Consider the following 24,480-nt stretch of genomic DNA (forward strand, 5'->3'; position numbering starts at 1 on the left):
GGATTGATATCGGGGGAGTTTAGAGGCCAATCAATATGCTAGAAGTCAGAAATGTTTTCCTCAAACCATTCCTGCACATCAAGCGCCCAATGGCTCGGCGAATTGCCATCTTGGAAGACACCATTGCCATTCAGGAAAATGTATAACATAGTGGGGTGTACACAGTCAGCAAGCAGTTGCCGATAGCGGGGACCATTGACATGTTGTTCTACATGCACCAGGAGTCCAAGTTCCTGCTAGTGACACATGCCCCACACCTTACAACTGCCACCACCAGCCTACACTTTTGATACCATACATGATGGATCAAGAGCCTCATGTAGTTGAGGCCAAATCTGTACATGACCATCCACAGTGTGTGGTAAATAACGTGACTCATCCAACCAGCACAACTTCCAGTCTTCTAACGTCCAACTTGCATCTCTCTTTGGTTAGGAGAGGATGCCGTAGGGATCGTCTGCTGGTATAGCCCATACGTGCAACGCATGGTCATGTCAGATATTGTTCCGGGTTGGGCCATGTTATATTGGGTAGTGAACTCTTCAACAGTGCTGCGCCTGTTTGCTTGTACGACCTGGACCTGGTCATTCACCTCTAACATCAACCTTTCGCTGACCTTTGCAGTTTTGTCATCAGGTCTTTGTTTGACCATTTTGACACCAGTCCTGGTACCCTTTAACAACGGCAGCTCTTGAACACCCCACCAGTTCAGTCGTTTGGGAAATTGAGGCACCACCTCATCAAGCTCCCACAATCTGTCCTTTCTTAAAGTCCGATAAATCCTTCCTTTTACCCATCACGCTCGGAATTTTACTACTTACCGAACCACTGACATCTTATCTATACTACGTAGGTCGACAAACTGCACGTTCTCATACCTCACGTGGTCAATAGATCGCATTCAGTTTTCATAGGGGTGATCATTATTCTGTGATCACTCAGTGTATATACACTACTTTACAATTTTTACATTACAGTGCAAGACCATTACAACAAGAGAAATAAGAAAATCATGGTAATCAAAATAAAAAATTGGATTTAATGGATTTTCATTACATACAAATTAAAAGTCAAAAGTGAATTAGTAAAAAAAAAAAAAAACTAGTTCATTATAATAATAATTATTATTGTAATCAAATGGTTTACAATGAAATAAATACAGCTTACTATAAATTTTCCATTTCAATATATTCATCTAAAAATGTACATCCTCAAATTAATGGGAAAACAACTTCAAAATAATTCTGTTAAGCATCCCAGGTGCACCACACAATGTACAACTGCAACTAATGGTGGCCAACTTCCAAAAGTAAAAACAGAAAAAGCAAGAGAAGTTATATTTTGTCAATCCACTCCATTTGGATAATCTTCTTTTCATACCAGTGATTAATTGAAAAAAAATGAGTCCATTCACAATTAAAAATAAGAGAACTCACAAAGCTTTCCAATTAGGGAGATTCCTCATTTGCATTAGAAATTATCCTCATGAATTTGGTAGCACAGTGGGACCATCATGAGCAGGATATGCTGTTCACTCGGAAGCTGCTTATTCTCGGTAACTGTATTGTCAAGGAAATGGAAATATTTCATGCAACAAGGATAAGTGGAATAGGGAAAAGATATGTATGTGAAGAGTAAAAGTTAGTTGCACCGAACAACATTTACTTAGGGCTCAGAATACCAGCCAGTCAAGAATACCTTAATACCAATATTTCGGTATTTTTAATTTTAAGAAACCAGGATACCAGTATTAATACCAATATTCCAAAAACAAACATTTTTCTGAATAAATTTTGATGACAATTAGGTGCAATAAAGTAAGGAAAAAACAAGTAATTACTTACTTCATGTTTTAAATTGAACTTTTATTACAAACATAAATATTCCGACAAAAATTATTAAAAATACAGTTATTCTAAAGAGAAAAAACAAAAAGAAATATTAATACAATAATTTTATTTATGTTTACGCATCTATACTGCCTGTCTGAATAAAGTGAGCTCTTAAGAAACAAAAGAAATCAATAGTGTTATCATTTAATCTGGTTCTAATTTTGGTACTTATTTGATAAGTGACAGAAAATGGTGTTTCAGACTCTATGCTGGATGATGCTATTAGCATTAGTAGAGGCATATGATGCAAGGAAGCAAGCTTATACAGAATTAGCCAAAAAAAAAAAACTTCCCATTTCACCCATCCATTCACACCAAATGTTTGTCTAGTTCTGCCTGGAATTTATTTAAGCTATCAACTTCCACAACAACAGACGAAAGTTTGTTCCAGCAATCAACCAACTGCTGGCTAAAGGCAAATTTCCACACATCTATTCTACAACTGTCTTTCCTCAATTTGAATTTACGTCCCCTCTGGCGATTAATCTGGACAAGAGGAAGAATCCTATCAGCATTGAGCATGCTCAAACCATTCAAAGCCTTAATACACTTCAATCAGATCACCTCGCAGGTGCCTAGTCTCCAGACACTGTCATTTGCAAAACTTGATCAGCAACAGTAACTTCCATTCACTAATCTTGTGGCCCTTCTCTGTGCTCATTCCAGCAACCCTACATTGTTCCTAAAATGTGACCTCCAGACCTCAAGGTGTGGCCTGACCATTGCCTTATACAAGGGGATAATCCCATCCATTTCCCTGCTAGAAAAATTCCTGTATATCATTGACAAGACACCATGGGCTGCTCTTGCAGACCGTCTGCGCTGCTCAGAAAACTTCATATCTGACGGCACAATTAACCCCAGGTCTTTTTCATTCTCCACTATCCTGAGTGTAGTACCACACAGTTAGTACATTACTCTGAGGTTACTCCTACCCATATGCAGTACTTTACATTTGTCAATGATAAACTTCAGCTGCCACCTCTCAGCCCATCTGCTCAACTTTTCTAGATTCTGCTGCAGTAGCATACTGTCATTAACAACCCTGCCCACCTTCATGTCATCTGCAAACTTAGACATTAAGCCTGATAATTTAGCCATCAGCAATATCATTAATAAATACAGAAAACAACAATGGACCCAACACTGAACCCTAGGGGACTCCACTAATAACGTTAGTCCACGAAGAGCAGTGACCATTGATTACCACTCTCTGTCTTCTCCCACTCAACCATCCCTTGATCCATATCTGTAATTTGCCTCCAAAGCCACACTGCTCAATTTGTGTAGCAGTCTTCCACGTGCAACAGAATCAGCAGCCTTCCTAAGATACAAGTATATGATATCAAAATTATTCTTTGGTCCCGTTCCTTTGTGACCACATCATAGCATGCAATCAAATTGGTCAGACAAGACTTTCCCTTAACAAACCTATGCTGTGTCTGAAACAGGGCCTCCATTAATTTCCCCAGAACAGAAGTTAAACTAACAGGTCTGTAATTACTTGTGTCACCCTTTGATCCTCCTTTATGAACTGGGGTCACATCTGCACATCTCCAGTCCTTCAGTACTTTCCCCCCGAGTCCAAAGAAGCTCTCATTTGTGGCTAAGGGTTTGCTTACTTCCTTTGCTGCCTCCATTAATATACCTGGATTGATTCTGTCCACCCCAGATGCCTTTCTTATGTTTATCTTCAACAATTTCTCCTCCATTTTTGCTCTAAGTGATTGCAAAATCATTTAGATCACTGCCAGAATTTAATACACCTCTGGCATCATTCCCCTGAATAACTCCTTGTGTGTAAATATATATGTGGAAAATACTCATTCAGTTTGTTAGCTACCTGAGAAGGATCATCATTTGAATCAATATCAAGTGGTTATCAATATCAATCTGATTCATCCCTTTCCTCCTAGAGTTTACATAAGTAAAGAACTCTTTGCTGTTTTTCTTTGCATCCTTTGCCAAAAATTTCTCGTAATCTGCTTTTGCCTGCCTAATCTCCTTTGTGACTTGATTACAGACCAGCTCATATCTACCATAGGCTTCTGTGTCACCTGTTAATTTATATGTATCCCATGCATTTTTCTTCTCTGCCACATGTCTCATTAGTTCATCTGATATCCATTTAGGCCTAAACCTTAAACAATATTTCTTAGTTGGTATGAAAAGCCTAGTAGCTTCCATGATTAATTCTTTGAATGCTTCCCATTTACAATTTGCTGTTGGTAACATTATCAGTTGGTCCCACTGCATAGAATTTAAAAATTGTCTATTGTACTCAGATAGTCCTAGATGAGCAGGTTTATCCCCCTTATTACCTCATCTTCAAAAAATGTTATTTCCGTTATAACAATATATTTTCTAGGTTATCAACTTTATAAGCAGGAACAGTTAAAAGTTTTGCATTAATTGCCATTCAACTTCATCTTTTAAACTCTCATTAGTCAAGCAATTTCTTATTTTGGAAAGAATTTGTGGAACAGTCTATTCAATGATGGTATTCTAAGGTTGAATGCTGTTCATCATTTTCTGAAGGAGAAAGTGAAGTATAATTTATTAAGTGAAGTATAATTTTCACAATAGTATCTTTACTGAGTCTGGGAAATAATTTGCTATCATAGTGTCCCACTTTGCAAATACCAAAGAACCTGTGATAAATTTGTATGACTCTGTGAAAGACAGAGCTTCAATGGCATATGAAATTCTCTAGCTATTTCATAATTTTGATTGCCAAGAGTTTTCATCATAGATTTAATGGTAGCATCTGCCGTTAAAAGATCTGCTACTTTGCAGCATAGTGCTTCTACCGCTAACTTTAAAGGCATTAGTGTAGATATAGCAGCAGATAATAAATTAAATTCATACTCGTAGAAATTAATATTTGAATCTAAATCAAGTAAAGCTTTCTGCACACAATATTTAAACTCAAAAAAGCTTTCAAGCGTGGACAGTTAACTGTTCCAACTAGTCTTGGAATCTAATTACATAACAATTTCTTTGCTAAATTCTGCTGCAATATACTTTTGTAATATTTACCATTTTTGGTTGGTAGTTATAAAATCGAATAAAGGTGATTTTATAATCACCTTTATTTGATTAATCAAATAAAGGTGAAGTTATAAAATCAAATAAAGGTGATTTTATAACCTTTATATGAATAAATCATAAACAATTATTTTTTAATTTAGTACTGAAAAACCGGTATTTGGATATTGGAAAAAAAATTACAGGGATTGTAAGCCCTAGGTCCAACGTTGCTTCACAATCAACACTATACACTGTGTCTTTTCTGTATAGACTACTCATCATATTCAAATTCTGCATCCCTTATAACTGAGACTGAGTGACACTATGTCTCTGATATTACCACAATGTCTGATTTCACAATGTGACTTCAAATTCATCAAAATTATTTACTATGCTCCTAGCACTGGTGTACATATACATGCACCTGTTCTTAAGTGACACAGCACATTATAACTTCTGAGGCCAAAAGTTAATAAAACACTTGAGGCTAATGGCATCTATCTAGTTATATTAAAAGAAGCAGGAATACATACTTGGATTCAGGGGATATTCCTATAGATTGAAGGTGTGAAAATGCCCCTCACCTCATCTACACAGGGAAGGAGATCAAAGGAGCCTCCACATGCATGATTTCTACTCCATGAAAAAATAATGAAGTCAGTGGTTATATAACTGCGGGATCATCTTAGCAAGAATGGAATTATATGGAAATCACAGCATTGGGTTTTTGGAGGAGAGGGGTTTTTCATATGACCAATCTTATTAGCTATAATGAATGATATAGTAACAAAAGGACTGGATGCAACCATCAATTTTGATATCATTTATTTGGATTTCACCAAAGCTTTTAACCTCTCATATAAAAGACTAACAAATTGGAGGCAAATTACTGCTATGATTAAGAGAATGACTGAGAAAACAGAGGGTGGTTATAAATGGTTACTACACTTGGAAACTAGTGTTATTAGTGGAGTTTCTCAGGATTCAGTGCTGGGGCCCTTACTGTTTAGAGCAGTCATCATCGATATCAACGAAGGTGCATTAGCATCAATAGTGACAAATAATGAATTGAGCAAGTTTATAGCCAAAATAAATAAATAAATAATATTTTATAGTAGTTTGTCCAGTTCTCCGTTGAATTTATTCAATCTATCAACTTGCACAACAGTTTGAAAGTTGTTCCAGAAATCAACCGCCCACTGGCTAAAGGTAAATTTCAGTGCATCTATTCTGCAACCATCATTCCTCAATTTGAATTTATGCCCACTCATGTGCATAGTCCGAGCAAGTGGAAGATTCCCTTCAGCACTTAGTTTCTCATTTCATTCAAAGCTTTAAACACCTAAATCACATCACTCTGCAGATGCCTAGTCTCTAGATGCTGCAATTTACAGAACTGAAGCCTTTCTTGATAAAAGCATTAATTTGTTCTCTTCACAAATCTCACTATTCTTCTCTGTAGGTGTTCCAGCAGCTCTATATCCTTTATTATAATGATGCCTCCAGACCTGTATACAGTACCCAACTTGATCTGATCATTGCCTTATACAATGGGATAATCACCTTATCGCTGCTAGCAAAATTCATATATATCATTGACAAAACTCCATGAACTGTCCTGCAGCCTGTCTGCATTGCTCCATATCCAAATGCACAATTACCTCCAGGTATTTTTCATTTTCCCCCAACCTGAAAATAGCACTACACAGTTGGTACATTACACCAGGATTATTGCTATTCATATGCAGCTTCAATTGCCATTTTTCAGCCCATCTGTTTTTTTAGATCCTGCTGCAGTAGCATACCATGATTCCTGTCAAACTTGGACATTAAACTTGATTTTCCTTCATCAATATCATTGATAAATATATATCAGCAACTGGGCCAAACACCAAGCTCTAGGGGCTTCCTGTAAGAAAATTCGTCCATAAAGAGCAATGTCCATTGATTATTACCACTCTGTCTTCTACCACTCAACCATCCCTTTATCTATAGCAGTAACTTCCCTTATGTCACATTGCTCCAATTTGTACAGTAGTCTATTTGTGCAATAGTAACAAAATCTTTCCTGAAATCCAAGTATATGATATCAAAATTATTTTTTGCATCCAGTTACTTTCTGACATCATAGTATCCAATCAAATTGGTCAGACAAGCCTTCCCCTCAAAAAACCCATGTTGTGTCTGAAGTATAATTGCAGCCTTTTCTAGATGATCCGGCATTACTTCTTTTATTAATGACTCCATTATTTATCCTGGAACAGAAGTTAAATGAACAGGTCTGTAATTACTAGTTTCACCCTTTGATCCCCCTTTCTAAATTGGGGATACAGTCATACATCTCCAGTCAGCAGGGGGGAGGGACTTCCCTTGAATACAAGGAAGCTCTCATAATTATGGATAAGGGTTTTATTCCTTGCTTCACTGCCCCCATTAACATAAATGGATAAATGCTATCCCCCCAGGTTCTTATGTTTAATTTCAACAATTTTTCTTCTTCTTTCTTCTCAGTTATCACAAAATCATTTAACTCTCTGTAGGGGATGCCAGAAGTTTATCAAACTCTAGTTTGATAAACTTCTGCCATCCCCTTCCTCAAAGAATTCCTGTGTGAAAGCAGATCCAAAATACTTATTCATTTATCAGCAACCTTCGCATCGATATTGAAGGTCCAATCTGATTCTTCCCCTACCTTCTAGAGTTTACATAAGTAAAGTCTTCTTTACATCCATTGCCAAAGATTTATCCATTTATAATCTGCCATCGCGTGCCTGATCTCCTTTTGACTAGATTATGACTAGTTTATATATACCATTGGCTAATTTGTTTCTCGAACATTTATGTGCATCCCATGCATTTTTCTTCTCTGCCACATCTCATTAGTTTATCGGACATCCATTTAGGACTATACTTTGAAGAATATTAATGCCTAAAAGCCTAGTAGCTTCTATGATTAATTCCTTGAATGCTTGCCATTTAGAATTTGCTGATGGTAACAATATCAGTTGGTCCTATTATATAGAACTTAAAAACTGTCCGAGTCCACCGTACTCACCTTAATGAAACCAAAAACCCTTCCCTTAGTTATATCTTTAGTTCTTTAGCTTGAATAATCACTGCAAATAATCAGATCAAGAGTATTATTCCCACTTGTTGCCTCTCTAACATGCTGCTGCTGTAGAAAACAGTCTTCCATTAAATCTACAAAAGTGAGTGGCCAAGTCAAAAGTTCCAGTCAATATCTGGAAAGTTAAAATCCCCCATTATAAGACATTCTGATTTACTCGCCCACTCTATTTCTCTGTACAGTTGTTCATTGTACTCATCAGTCATTAGGCCTATAACACTTGCCCACTCTGATTTTTTCTTTCCCAGGGCTTCTGTCACACCAAACTGACTCAACATTGCACTAGCCACCCTTGTCAACAATGCACTGCCGTTGATTTCATGTGATTCCTAAGAGCATAACCCCCACCTAACCTCTCTGTCCTTTCTGTATGACATACCTGTGTGTGTGTGTGTGTGTGTGTGTGTGTGTGTGTGTGTGTGTGTGTGTGTGTGTGTGTGTGTGTGGTTTCTTTCCAGGTTAAGATGTACAAATGTGAGTGCAAGTGAAGTCACCTGTGTAAACTCTGCGGTGGCCGAGTGAATGTAGCTGTGATGGGTCAAAAAAAAAAAAAAAAGTCTAGATGCCTTGACATGTGTTTAGGTGGTCCTCTGTCCTGTCTCTGAGTGTATGATGATGCATAGTCTGCCCCTGAAATGAGTAATAATAAAAAAGTGTGTATACCTGTGTATCTGTAAGAGTGGAAGGTGTGTGTGTGTGTGTAAGGTTTGAACATATGAAGAGTATGTGTAGTGTTTTGGCAGGCACCCCCCCCCCACTTGGACTGCAGAATGGGGTAACCCATAGGGAACCACCCCTGCTTTGCTGATACCATGCATCTTTTCTTTTGAGGCATGGCGTGGGGATTGCTGACACTGACTGCAGCTAGTCTGGCCAGTGTGGAATTTCCTGCAGAGCAACACTGTGCATCCACAGAGGTAGACTCTCCCCCAACACATAAGGTCACTCTAACCATATGACTTTCTTCCCCTCCACACTCCCACACCAACATTTCGTCTAATGGATCCTACCACCACAAACTTTTTACTTTTCCTTAACAGCCACCCGCCACTCTTGTGAGGATGGGCTCCTTTACAGGGGTGCCCTTTTATTCCTTTAACTTCCTATTTCCAGGAAAATAGCTTTCTTGTTTTCAACCTTAATCTTCTTCATCTGTTCTCTCCCTCTTCCTGCTTCACGCTTTCCTCCTCTTCTAGCTCCCCCACAGGGGCCTTCCCTGGCAAGCTCGGGAGCAGTCCAGAGTTCATCCCTGCCAGAGAACTTTCTACTTGTACTATACCTGGCTGCCCCCCCAATACCAGGATGGGCAATGTGAAGTCCCATTAGGGATCCTCAGCTATATGCTGGAGGACCAACATGCCAACACTATCCAAACTAACACTAAAACTTACACTATCTCTGGCATTTACTGAGTTTGTTGTGTCACAATGTATAATACGTGGTTTACAGGGGGAACCCCCAGTGCCACTTGACAATATACAATGTCCTTTCTGTATACAATGTAATCCTCGTATTCAAATTCTGCATACCCTATATCTGAGTGACACCATATCAAGCTTATTATCTAAGTTTGAGGAAGATACAAAGGTTGGAAGGGTGGTTACTGACAGGATTACTGGTGGTTACTGGCAGCAAGAACTATAAAATACAGTGGATTCCGGTTATTTGGGCCACCAGTTAATTGGGGCAGCCATTTATTTGAGGCAAATCTTAAAAAACAGAACCCAATTGAGAAAATAGCCACAGTTTACTTTGCTTAATTGGGATAACATACCGTTTAATCAGGGTAGGAGACCGCAGCACTGGAGATTACCCTACGATTGTCTCCAACCATACCACGTGGTTCAGTCGGATTTCTGGAGGCCACAACCATAAAACAATAAAAACAATTAGCAGTCACCTGTTCATTGGGCTTTTATGTTAGTGCAATCTATCATAAACAGATAGTAAACTCGATCTTACTGAATTTGCAACAATACCGACAGCTGGAATTCTGTGGGTTATTATGGTGAAATGTGTTTACACTTCCATGAAACCTTCAATCATATAAAACAATTAAATTTTCAGAATCTTCTCCATTCCTATTTTTAAAGCTTTGTAACTTGTTACTCCGTTCTCACTTGCACACATCGTGTTACTTGCAATTTGTGTGTGCCGTGTTCTTTGTTATTGATTGCTTATCTTTTTACTGTTTTAAATTTTAACCCCACCCGCAAATGTCAGTGAACAGAAATGTCAACTAGTTAGTATGTACATATTACAGTATGTATTAATTATTCCGATTATCACGTATCATTTAATTTTTTAATTGGTAAGGTAATAAAGGGTAGATTTGTGCTTAATATAGCTTTACTTTTATAACCTGTGGATAATATTCCCCCTATTTTTGCTAATTAGAATCGCTGTTTAACAGAATTAAAATTCAATTCACAAACATGATCACAATAACCAGCGATTACTACACATCATATAGTGAATGGTACTTCACTATGATGAGTCCATCGTAACGTGATTTGATTGTACAGTAAACCAATTGTAAAGTGGGGGGTCCATTGTATTTTTAACTATTAACATGAAACTTCGGGTAATCGGAGCAGCCGCTTAATTGGGCCAAAATGCACTAGTCCCGATGTGTAACAAATAACCAGAATCGACCGTATTACCAAAATGGGCTGAGAACTCACAACACTGAAGATTAACAATATTTTCAGCCCTTCATCATATCTTGTCATTAAACCAAATTTGCTCCATTTTATATAACAGCCTTCTGTTTGGGAAACATATCAAATCAGTAATCCCATAATAACAAAGAAACTGTGCAGTACCACGCCCGAGGAGGTGAACAAAAGCAACTTAGGGCTAATTTAAGCAGATATGATTATTCTAGTAACATGTGCAGACAGCCTAACAGAACATGCTACAAGAATAGAAGTGTGTTCTGTTAGGCAGTCTGCACATGTAACTAGAATAGAGAAGTGTGGGCAGACAGCCTAATAGAACAGCTCCTAAGATTCTATGAATGATATTCAGAAACTTTTCCCGCAGGGATAAAGAGGTGATTATTCCACTTTAAAAGGCCAATGGTCTTCGGTACAGCATACGAGTCCTGAAACGAAATTTTAAGAAAAAACCAGATTGTTCTTAAAAAGAGACTACTAGTAGTAGAAACATGTGATAAAAGAAAGCAAGCATACGTAGCATTAGCCAAAAAAAAAAAAAAAAAAAAGAAAATTTCATGCATCCCTTCCCTTTAAGCTATCAACTACCACAATACCACAATTTTCTTGAAGAATAGAATCTTGAAACCTGAGAGAAGTTGTGGGGAGAACACCCCAGAGTCAGGGTAATGCTCAATAAAGATATGTAATCTTTACTAGAAATCGGAGTGCCAACGAAGATAAGCATGGAAGCTGAATTCTTTTTGTGGGAGATAACACAAGAATGAGTTTTAGAACGATTGAAATCAACCAAGTTATCTTTGCCCCACTGGAGAATTAAATGTAGATTGCCATTTAAGGAATTGGTAGTGGATATTCATGAAGTTGAAGTGGTTTGAGCAGGGCAAGGTTTCTCAAACTGAAAGGCAGAATACAATGTGCTATCCTCAGCAAATTTATGGATAGGATTTCCCATCAAAGAAAACACCTGCATTAGTGGAGTCGTGGCAGAGAAGAAATTTGCATGGGATGAATATAAATTATTAGGCGACACAGAAGGACGTTAGGCAAGCAAAGGCAGATTATAAAAAATCTTTGGCAAACGATGCAAAGAAAAACAGCAAAGGCTTCTTTACGTATATAAACTCTAGAAAGAAGGGGATGAATCAGATTGGTCCACTTGATATCAATGGTTCGACTGTAGATGATCCTGCTCAGATAGCTGACAAACTGAATGAGTATTTTACATCTTCATTTACACATTTTAGAAAGGATTCAGAGCTGCATGAATGGGTCTACCCTGTATACTAGGTAGCAATTCCAATTAGGGAGAAATAATAATAATAAAAAGTTTATCAAACTCTACGAGATTGGTGAGGATAAAAAAAGATGCTCTTATCAAGAAAGGCAAATTCAGTTCTGTAAATTGTAGTATCTGGTGAATAGCACCCACAAAGTAACCTGATTGAGGTGTTTAAGGGCTTTGAATGGCTTGAACAAATGAAATGCTGATGGGATTAGCATTAGTAAAGGCACATGATGCAAGAAAGCAAGCTTATATAGCATCAGCCAAAAAAAAAAAAAAAACTTCTCATTTCACCCATCCACTCACTCCAAATGTTTGTCTAGTTCTGCATTGAATCTATTTAAGCTATCAACTTTTACAACAATAAACGGAAGTGTGTTCCAGCAATCAACCACCCGCTGGCTAAAGGCAAACTTCCACACATCTATCCTACAACTGACTTTCCTCCATTTGAATTTATGCTCTCTCAGGCAATTATTCTGAGCAAGAGGAAGAATCTCATCAGAACTGAGCATGCTCAAATCATTCAAGGCTTTATAAACCTCAATCAGATGAACTATCTTCTTTGGAAACACTCCGCAACATACTTATTAAAATATGTAAAAAATCTCCTATCCGTGAACAAGGTCCAAAGATTCTCCCTTTCCAACTGACCAATAGATCTTTCTAATTCAGATCTATATAATTTAGACAATCTAACATCACATGCTGTTGTTGTTTTGGTTTTTAGGAGCATTAGCAACTAAGGCCATATTGCTCCGGGATATGCGGTGATCATTCCTTGACCTTTCCGCATCCTCCGTATTTGGTGGTGACGGGCTCGAACCCCGGTCTAATCAAGAAGCGTGTGCTACGCACTGCTGCTCCTTCCCACCTGGCTATGGAGGCGCCAACATCACATGCTCAGATGTTTCTGGGTCAACACACTCGCACAATCCGCTATCTTTAAGTCCCAACTGCTGCAACCTCAGTGCAAGACCGTGTCCAGTTATAAGGAACGGGGCATGTAGACCAAACTGCAACCAGTTTTTATTTCTTTGATTTATCAGGTCTACTCTTGGAAAGAAGCTATACATCTGTCGTCCTTTTTGACTTTGATCCCATAGTTCTTGCCATTTAATATATATCTTGCCAATTATTCTTTTCTTCTCCAACTTTATATCATTTTTTGCATATTGTCCTTCTTCAGGGCAAGATATAATGCTAAACAATGTTCTCCTAACATTCTTCTTGGTATAATACAACAGCCCATATAGCAATACGACATACCGGACCGGAATCTTGCCCGAAAGCACCTACAAGGCTTCAGAGGAGACGGTTCGGCATGCTCGGGTTATTCCCAATAAAGCAAACCTTTGTGCTTGTAATACGTACTTTTGTATAACTGTATTTTCGATTTTATGCACCCAAGCTCCTGAGGCATATGTGACTATGGGGATAAATAAGCAATCGTACAACAAATTAATGGATTGTACCTTTATTCCCCAGTCTGATCTTACAACTCTCCTGAGCTTGGAATACAAAGTCCAAATCTTATTTTTCAAATATATAACATGTTCTGTAAAGAACATCCTTTCTTGAATCTTTATCCCTAAGTACTTTGTAACCTTCACATACCGAACAGACCACCCCTGAAGCCTCACTGTAGGGGCACGGTTCCCTTTTAGAATCATCGGAACAGTCTTTTCCTGGGATATTTCTAACTTATATTTACTTGCCCATATCTCTAATTGCCCTAATGTTTCCTCGGCCCTTCTTTCTATTTCTGATTTAGCATTCCCCCGAACAATTAGGACAAGATCATCTGCATACGCTATTTTATTAACTTTCATCATTTCTATTTCAAGAAACTCATCTAACACAATATACCATGCAAAGGGGCCAATCACCGAACCTTGTGGACAACCTCTTTGCACATTCCTTTTTACTTCACAGAACTTATTTTTCGCAATAATTTCTCAATTTGAAAAATAACTCTTAAAAACTTTAAATAAAACTTCAGAACATCCTACTTTCCTAATTCTACTTAGGATACCTTCCCACCACAGCCTATCAAATGCCCATTTAAAATTGATAAAAATCCCGAGAGCATACCTCTCATCACACCTCTCAACAGTCTTAACTAGTTCGTATATTGCATCCTCTGTGGAACAACCTTTTTTAAAGCCATATTGGTTTTCAGAGGACATATTCTTTTCATTATAGCTAATCATCAAACGGTTAATTATTAACCTTTCATACGCTTTTGCTAATACTGACAAGAGGCGATGGGACGGTACCCTCCTATTTCATTCATTAATCTGTCCGTACTTTTAACAATTAGTTTGACTTCAGCCGTTTTCCAACATACTGGGACGGTATCGTCTTGTAAACACTTATTAAAAATATACAAATATAAATCCGGTATCAATTTAAAAATCCTTTTCATAATAACAACTTCAATTCTGTCCAGACCCGGCGATTTTCCATCCTTTGCACGGAACACTGCTTCTTCTACTTCTTCCATTAGAATTTCATTCTCCATATTTATAGAAGAATACTTATCATTTTGTTCTTGCATTTGCTTCTGATCCTGCCCCAACTCTCTGGAGTCCTGCGGAAAGAGATCATCCAGGATCCTGCTCACAGAATCTTGCCAAGTTATAATTTGATTATTATCTTTAGGGGTATCTAAAATTTCTTGCATATTTTTCTTGTTAATTAACAATTTAAAAACCGAATTCCAAGGATCTCTGGATCTCTGTTCCCTCATGAACTTTCTCCAACTTATTTTCTTAACTCTATTTATGGACCAGACATATTCACATCTTGCATCTCTATATGCTTCCTTATACAGTGGTACCTTGGATTACGAGTAACTTGGTATGCGAGTGTTTTGCAAGACGAGCAAAAATTTTTAATAAATTTTAACTTGATAAACGAGCGAGGTCTTGCAATACGAGTACAGTCAGTCCTCGTATAACACGTGTTTAAACTACACGAATTCGATCATACACGATTTATAAATAGGGGAACGTTATCTTATATAACACGAACCGAATTCGCTTATGCACAATTAGCCTTTGTGTTTACAAGAAATGGCAGTCGAACGCAGAATCACCCCAACCGAACGCAACCCGATAGGAATGAAGAGAAGATTTTGAAAATGTATTTATGGTTTTTTATATCAGTGAAGGGGAAACACATTTCACCATAATAACGTAAAAACCAACAATTCCAGCTATCGGTATAACCGCAAATGCAATTAGATCGAGTTTACTACCAGTTTATAACAGATTCCACTAGCAGGAACGCAACTGGAAATTGTTTTTATTGTTTTATGGTAGTAACCCCTAGAAATGTGCTTTAGTAAAATGTGAGGTGTTAATAGTGTATCTCTGCCTTTATGGTGTTGTTTATTCAGTTGCTACACGCGCGCAGCTTTGTTTGTGTATCAAGCGTGCCTCCTCGTTTTGTAATAGGGCGAGCGATGAATGTGATTTCCGTGAAATCCTCAAAAGGAGGCAAAAGCAAGTGTCATTGGAAAGATTCCTTGTTAAAGTCGCACAAAAAGAAAAAATCAACAGATAGCAGTGATTCCGTTAGAGACAGTGAAAGTCGTCCTACCCAATAATTAATAAATTCGATTGCTTTATGTATATTAAATTTAAATATTAAAAATATAAAAAGGTATGTATTTTGTATTAATCATTTTTACAGTATATGAATATTTTTGAGTTTTGGAACAAATCATCTGGGTTTCCATTATTTCTTATGGGGAAATTCGCTTTGATATACGAGTGCTTTGGATTACGAGCACATTTCCGGAACGAATTATGCTCGCAAACCAAGGTACCACTGTATATATTACACATTTCACTATCACCATGCTGTCTTATTTTCTGAAAATTTCTTCTTTTAACAAACATGTCCTTGCGCTTTTCAGATAGTTCCGGAGTCCACCAGAGTACAGGTTTATTCACTTTAAAGTTTTTCTTCATTACCTTCTCACACACTTTAACGGTTTTGGGGGTTAAGGTTCCCACACATTCTTCACCACTTTTACTGTTCCAATCCACGGAGTTAAATTCTTCCATACATACTTCATCAAATCTATTCCAGGACACATCTTTAACTTTGTATCTACCAGTATCAATTTTGTACCTTAATTGTTCATCGCAGCTAAAGTCAAAAGAGATGGCATTATGATCACTGCTTGTGCAACACTCCTCCACTTTCCAATCCTTTATACTCATTATTGCTTTCCGAGTTACAACTGTCAAATCAATACAGGGTTGTCCATGTATCGAGTTATATGTTGGAGAGTGTCCCACAGTATTAACTACTTCCACTCCAGTAGCGGCAAGAAAATCCTCCAGCATTAATCCTCTGTCATCAGATTCTCTGCCACCCCAGAGCAGAGAGTTAGCATTTGAATCTGCAGCAATGACTACACCACAAGAGCCTATCACATTATATACTTTCTCTAAAATTCTAATACTATTTTCCATATCATCATATAATATAAAGAAACAAAATATCATCTCCCAAAATTACCTATGATCTCACAACACACACAACATTTATCACACAGACTCGTTATTCTAGTGAGCACTAAGTCCTTATCTCTTACTAAAATTGCAACTTGAGGACTTTCACTTCTCTTTATTATCCTACAATTTCTAGGATAACCTGCTATTTACTCCTTAAAAACATAAGGCTCCTGTAGGAGTGCCAAAGCTACATCTTCCTGGTCCATATATTTTATTAACTCTGATGCCACTGCTTTGGCTCTTTAGGCATTTAACTGGATTATTTTTATTTTCTTAGCCATAACAAATATTCTTTTTGTATATTTCCAGAGCCTTAACGTATTCTTGGCAATTTTTATCAGTAGCAACATGGCAGCCTTTACATCTCTTTTTGCAGTTGCAACACTTCGGATTTTTCCCTTTATTAGTACAATCTTTATAGGAGTGAGCACCTGCACAGTGCCCACACACCACCTTTCTTTTACAATACTTTGCTACGTGTTCATATAATAAACATCTGTAACATTGTGCCACAGTGAAAATATCTTTGAACTTACATGCACTCCATCTTCAGTCTATTTTTATCACTTATTATAGTCCACAACTCAGGTACAACCTGCACAACCCAATTATTCATCTGAGTTGTTTTACTTTTATTAATTGTGAGTACCTCAATTACATCCTTAACCTTCTTTTCAATAACATTATGTTCTTTAAGTTTTTTAACCATAGTTGCCTCCAGAACTCTTCTTTCTCTAAATCCTTCTCAATATCATATATTACAATCTTAGGATTAACAGCCTTTGAGTTACTATACTGCAACCCCCAACTCCTATATTTTAGAACATGATTTTATCTTTGCCAGGTCATCATTCATATCAGCCTCAACCAGCACGCCTCTGTCTCTAATCGCTCTTATATTCCTTACTTTAATTGTTGATAGCATCGGTCGCACCTCTTTTAAAATTTCATCTTTAACTTCTCAACTTGTTCGATGTTTCCCGGTATTTGCCCGTATTATCATTATCTTCGGAGCTCCTTTTTCTTCCATAATTTTACTCTTTCTTACTTGTGCGTAACTGACGCCATCTGATTTTTCTTCTATTCTTTTTAATCTGTCTTTTAACACACTATTCTCAACAAACACTTCATGTGCTTTCCATTCAATAGAATTCCATATATCCAATATAATTCTTATTGCTTCACTAGGTATTTTAGTTTCATCCCATAAATAATCATTCAACTTTTTCTTCGCTTCAAATACATATTCGAAACCATCCTTCATAATACCTTCAGTACTTTGTTCATCTTTTCTTTTCCTTTTCTTATGTTTTTCTTTTGAACCAACATCACCTCCATCCGAAGCATTATCCAATTGTCTATCTGATATTTTCCTAGATTTCCTTTTCTTGGTCCTTTTAGTTGTTTCTTGTGATGCACCTGGCAAAGATGAAGACCTTAATTTGACTGGAGTTCTCTGCAGCGTTTTTCCCCCCGAAGACTTCCTTTTCTGTCAGTTCTTTTGCTTGTGAAGGTGCATTTGGAGCTAACTCATCCATTTCATCCCCAGTCACATCACTAGTTGCCATCATCTCCTCAGAAGAAGACATTTGTATATAATAAAATTTTTATATATACAAATTAAAATATAAACACCAACAATGGTGAATATCTAACTATTTACACTATATACACTAATATTATTTACAAGCCGGTGAGGGAACTAGGAGCCGTCGATCCTTTAGCAATAATGGATTATTAAAACCACTCAGGACTCCTTTAAGTGGAATAAAAACACACAACCCAAGTTTAACGGGTTGTGGTACCAAAGGCCTTTTTTCACGGACGCAAAGGACTATGAACAATTCAATCAGAAACAAGTCCAAAGGGCACGGAAATGGTCAAACAATAAATTAGTACTAGTGCCAAGGCACAAAAGCTCACAATTTCAATTTTTTAGGAGGGCACGAAAATGCTCCTCAACTACTCACAAGAGGAAAATTCCACCCCCTCTTGAGTTTAACAAAATAGAACAAACGAAAATCTCTTCCCCACTACAAGATCGCTCAATTTAGCCAGGTAAGGGGCTCCCCCCCCTTACCTGCCCACCCTGGACCACTTGGAGGATTGAGCAGCGATATAGCCTTCAGCCACCAAGCTAGAGAAGAGTCAGCAACTCCTGAGAGTTAGCAGAAAATAAGCACTTACTAATCAGTAATAGAACTCTTCTATAGCCCCAGCGTCGCCTCCAGGGCTGTAGTACCACACAGTTGATACTCTGGGGTTACTGCTTCCCATATACAGTACTTTACATTTTGTCAATGTTAAACTTCAGTTGCCACTTCTCAGCCCCACCTGCTCAACTTTTCTAGATCCTGTTGCAGCACCGTACTGTCATTAACAACCCTACCAACCTTCGTATCATTTGCAAACTTGGACATTAAGCCTGATATACCATCATCAATATCATTAATAAATACAGAAAACAACAATGGACTCAACACTGAACCACGGGGGGACTCCACTAATAACATTAGTCCATGAAGAGCAGTGTCCATTGATTACCACTCTCTGTCTTCTCCCTCTCAACCATCCCTTTGTCCATAGCAGCAATCTTCCATGAAGGGTTCTTGCTGTTACTCAGAATAATAAATAAAAAAGAGAAAGGATAGTTTCAGAACAGTTATGTGGAAGTTTACCTTCAGCCGATCAGTGGGTTAAAGGGTGAAGTGTTTTTTTTTTTTTTTTTTTCTGAAGTTGTATAAGTTTGCTTTCTATCGTCATATGACACTAGCAATATGTAAGCTAATTTTCATACTAATTTATGAAAATTTGCTCACAGCCAGAAAGTGATTGATTGAACCAATTATCATCTGGCATTGTGGAACTGTGCGGTTTGAATAAATTTAAAAAGGATTTGACATATTATTATTGTGCAGATGGGGTTTTTTTTTTGTTTTTTTTTTGGGCTAATGCTTTGCAAGCCTGCTTCATTGCTCCATTTGTCATTACTAACACTCCTAATAAGATTCCATGAACAGGATCAAACAGCCAAATGAACCCCAGAACAGCCAAAAGTAAGATTTCAAGATCTCCAAGAATTCTTACCAAGGTTGTTCCATATCAACTGACAGTGATACAAAACAGCCTAAAGCAACACTTCAATAATTCATCTGTTTATGACAGTAATATAGCTTGAATGGCTTAACTTTGATTGTCAGTCAAGGCTGGATATGGCCATATCAGCTAAGTTCCCCCTACAATATCAAAACTGTTCATTTCTCAAATGTCGGGGAGTTCAAACTGCCCATCCCACTCTTTCAAGATGAAATACCTCTAAAAATGTTTGCATTAAGCACCAAAGCAACTAAAAGTGAGGCATCAGTATAAATTTCATCATTAACCAGAACAAGCATTCCTCTGTTGGCCTACTGCTTCGTGGACAAAAACCCCCAAATCTTCAGGCTGTATAGGGGTCACATAGATAAAAAACCATGTGAGCTTCCCACCCCCATCCGAGACTGACCATCCTAGTCATACTGAAAACTTTGCCCATAAAAATTCCTTTTGAGTCCCATTAATGCGACTCAAACCCTTGCAAGTGAGTGAACTATTCAAATAGTATCTTGATTCTGAAATGTGTGTCGTAATTGTGCCCTGTGCTTCGTATCATGTAACTTGTGGAAAATTGTTGGAGCAAGCATATCAGAGGTTTCTAAGCATAGAGTATTCTTTGTTTAAGCCTGCAAGACACTATATATCCCACGTATTACAACCTGTTTTCAATGAGATCTCTATTGTAAGCTGATGTGTACAGATATCATTACCTTGCAATGTTGAATAGTCCTGAAAAAATAAAAACATAAATAAATAAAAAAAACTCTAACACTTGTTTTCGTCATTTGTTGTTGGAGTGAATTTAATGGTACAATTTCGTATTAGTAGCAATTTCACAACATAATAATTATAAATAAATTACAAATATGATGTGAATACCAATATATGTCCTTAGACTCTAAAGCGTTTAGGGCATAAGCCTCAAGCTATGGGAGAGTCTAGACCATAGGTTCCCAAAGTGGGCAGTACCGCCCCCCAGTGGGTGCTGAAGCCTTCTGGGGGGCAATAGTGGGTTCAGAAGCAATTGGGGGGGCATTCAGGCGATCTACGGGTCAGTGGCTCCTTATCCATATTTTTATCTCCAGTGGACCAAGTTCAAAGGTCAACTAATAAATTCTATAATTTTTACTCTATGGACACAGCTGAAATTCGCTATTGGTGAAGCCAGAACTGTTTTCTTCGATTTTCCCACTTCAATTTTCAAAACCTTCTATTGAATTTCATGCAAATGACAATAATGTGACATCAGGTGTGTATTTTTTTAGGCCTTTTTCTGTTATTTTTCTAAACCCACCCTAATTAGCCTAGGGCCTTTGAAATGCGACAATGCGAGCTACTGTGAGTTGACATAAGAAGCAATAAAGCGAAACAGTAGCCATGCCATGCTGTTTGGTTTTTAGGAGCATTAGCAGCTAAGGCCATATTGCTCCGGGGATATGCGGTGGTCATTCCCTGACCTTTCCGCATCCTCCGTATTTGGTGGTCACAGGCTCGAACGCCGGTTTAATCAAGAAGCGTGTGCTATGCACTGCTGCTCCTGCCCACCTGGCTATGGAGGCACCGCCGAAACAGTAGCAACAACTGTAATGCTAATGACGTAAGTCTGACCAGTCAATTATATCTCCGTGTCTGTTGATTCGTTTGAGACACGAATTTTAAACTAATGCTGTAGCGCGTTTCATCTTCAAAGCTTCCAAGGCTGTTTTGCTGACGTAATAATTCATGAATTGATATGTGATCATACATTTTTGCTGTTTAGGAATAAGTTTCATTATTTTTTGTGTGCTTTGCCACCAATCATCAGTCGAAAGTGTGATAGATAAGTGGAGTCATGTAAAGTGTAAATTAAATCTTTTATTTTGTGAATATTGTTGCAAATTTTATCACTTCATTATGTCTGAATCTAAGAAGAAAATGTCGACAGTACAGTATTGGGTATTTGAAATATGGTTTTATTCAGTCTCCTACGAACCAATTATTACCTATGTGCTTGATTTGCCAAAAAGTATTTTCAAATGAAGCAACGAAGCCTTCTAGGCTACAAGAGCATTTGACTAAAATGCATGCTGATGAAAAGGATAAAAATTTGTCCTATTTTCAAGTAATAGAAGAAAAATATTTTAAACGCCCAACTATATCAAAACTTTTTGCGTCGTCCACTAAACAAGGTAATGACGTATTACAAGCTTCTTATAATATTTCATTATTAATCACAAACGTGGGAAAACCACACACAATTGGTGAGGAATCAATCTTGCCGGCAGTAAAAGAAGTAATAAACACTGTGCTTCATAAGCCAGCATCAGATATCAGGAAAATTCCTTTGAGCAATAATTCAGTGCAAAGAAGAATCGAAATGGCTGAAGACATTGAAAAATCATTGTGCGATTATTTGAAGACATACCAATTTTCCATTCAACTCGATGAATCAACTCTCCCAAATAATGAAGCACTACTCTTACATGCGTATGATTCATAAAAGAAAAAGTTTGTCAAGAATTATTATTTGCTAAAAATTTGGAAGCGGATACAAAGGGAGAATCCATATTTAATACCACGAATATAGTTTTTTCAAGAGAAAGACATTCCAATTTGTAATATTTTGTCTGCTGCTACTGATGGTGCTCCAGCAATGACAGGGTGGCACAAGGGTTTCATAGCACATTTGAATCAAGCAGTACCAAATGTACTAGCTATACATTGTGTTCTTCATCGCCAACATTTGGTTGCGAAGAATTTAAGTGAACGACTGCATATGTCGGTCCATTACGTTATTAGAGCAGTCAACAAAATTAGAAGCAATTGATTGAGTGACAGATTGTTTAGCCAACTTTGTAGTGAAAACGATGAAGATTTCAATCATTTGCTGCTTCACACAGAAGTTCGTTGGCTTTCAAAGGGTATTTGTCTGAATCGCTTTTACAATTTGTTTGATTCAGTACTAGAGTTCCTAGAAAACAGAGACGACGGATTGCGGGCCAACCTGATTACATCCAAAAATGACATCACTTATTTGACAGACCTCAATAAAATATTTAATGAAGTCAATCTACAATTACAAGGTGATGAATTGAATTTAATTAAAACAAAAAACGTTATTGCTGCTTTTGTGGGGAAACTTCTTCTGTTCAAGCGAAATCTAGGCTGAGGGGAATATAGCCACTTTTCAAATTTATCAGCAGTGTCTCTCAAAAAGGAAGATTTACTTACATACTGCCAACACTTGGAGGTTCTCCGTGCTGATTTTAATGACCGATTCAAGGATATTCTAAACATGATTTTACCAAATTGGGTTCTAGATCCTTTCTCACATGTAAACACAGCAGGATCATCAAATTTAGAAGAGGAACTCATAGAACTCACAACAAATGAAGAACTAAAAATAAAAATTCAAAAGTGGATACCAAGAGTTCTGGCTTCAGAAATCAATACCGACACTGTACCCTGGATTATGGGAAATAGTGAAAAATTTTTTAATTGCATTTCCATCTCCTTATTTGGCTGAGCGTAGGTTTAGTGCTGTAGCAAATTTACTATATAAGAAAAGGAACCGATTGCATATAACTGAGCGTGGTGATTTACGACTGTTTTTAACAAAAGTTGATCCCGATATTAACAAACTTTAAAAATGCATCAGGCTCATCCTTCACATTAATTTGTTATTTTTTCTTTGTATTTTTACTTTGTAAGTTCGAAATAAACAACTTTTCTAATACCATTTGATGGTGTTTTAATTATTACAATAAGATTTTTACTAATGTAATACAATCTCCTAATATGTATTCCAAATTTTCATATTTAAACCATTGTATGAAACTTCACATTAATTTGTTATTTTTGCTTTGTATTTTTACTTTATAAGTTTGAAATAAACAATTTTGTAATATGTTTAATGGTGTTTTAATTATTACAATAAGATTCTTATTAATGCATTTGCAATCTCTTAATATGTATTCCGAATTTTCATATTTAAACCATCGTATGAAACTGTGCATAATGTTATTTGAGCATACACTTTACAATCTTTACATATGAGCTATGTTTCATCAAAATTGGTATAGCAATTTCAAGATGAAGCACATATTGGCCACTACTTTTTCAATAATTTAACGGCATAAGCAGTAATGTATCATTAGTTACTATTTACGTTGAAAATATAAAACGGCTTGAACGCAGAAAACTGTTATAATGGGGAGGGGGGCGTTACAAAATTTATGTCTTGCAAAGTGGGCAGTGGCACGAAAAAGTTTGGGAACCTATGGTCTAGACTATGTATAAATATAGTGCAAGTGCATCAGAAATACATAGCTATATCTGAATAAATCAGAATATTAGTGAAATGGCATCGTTTTAAAGTTATATCTCATATTGCGAATACCTTCACAACTAGTTGCCATGATATTGCACTACTTCGAATAAGTAACGCTTCACCTAAGGGGAAGACTAATGTTACTTATTTTCAGATGGATACCACCACCCATGGTGGGTGGGTAGGTGCTTAAGAAAAACAATCTTAAAACTCCTTTGACCTTCTAAATCATCAAAACATGATTTTTCACATCTGTAATCTTTAGCACTTTATGTGCCACCAAACTAATGTTTCATGAAAATTTAAAAAAAAAAAAAAATCAACAGCATTAATAATCATAACTTAAAATATCATTTTGTAGTGAAAATTAAAATATTTTTTTTATTTTAACTTCTTCACCAAAGTGGGCATGATGCCTCCTTTTTACACTCCACAGGGCAGCATTGGTTCTCAAGCATGGAGTTGCAAGACAAATTTACAGGGGTTATGAGCAGTCTTTGCTAGTTCAGCATTTTTTTCCCCTCATTCTCT

At 37.1% G+C, this 24,480-nt stretch overlaps 1 protein-coding gene across 2 annotated transcripts in view; it reads right to left on the reverse strand.

Moving 5' to 3' along the window:
* Positions 1-24,480, reverse strand: part of dom (domino helicase) — an 896,769-nt gene that overhangs the window by 830,803 nt on the left and 41,486 nt on the right. The window lies entirely within an intron of this gene.

This window comes from Mastigoproctus giganteus, chromosome 13, assembly GCF_048544385.1.
Source record: "Mastigoproctus giganteus isolate SK-2022 chromosome 13, ASM4854438v1, whole genome shotgun sequence".
In the NCBI taxonomy this organism is placed as follows: Eukaryota; Metazoa; Arthropoda; class Arachnida; order Uropygi; family Thelyphonidae; genus Mastigoproctus; species Mastigoproctus giganteus.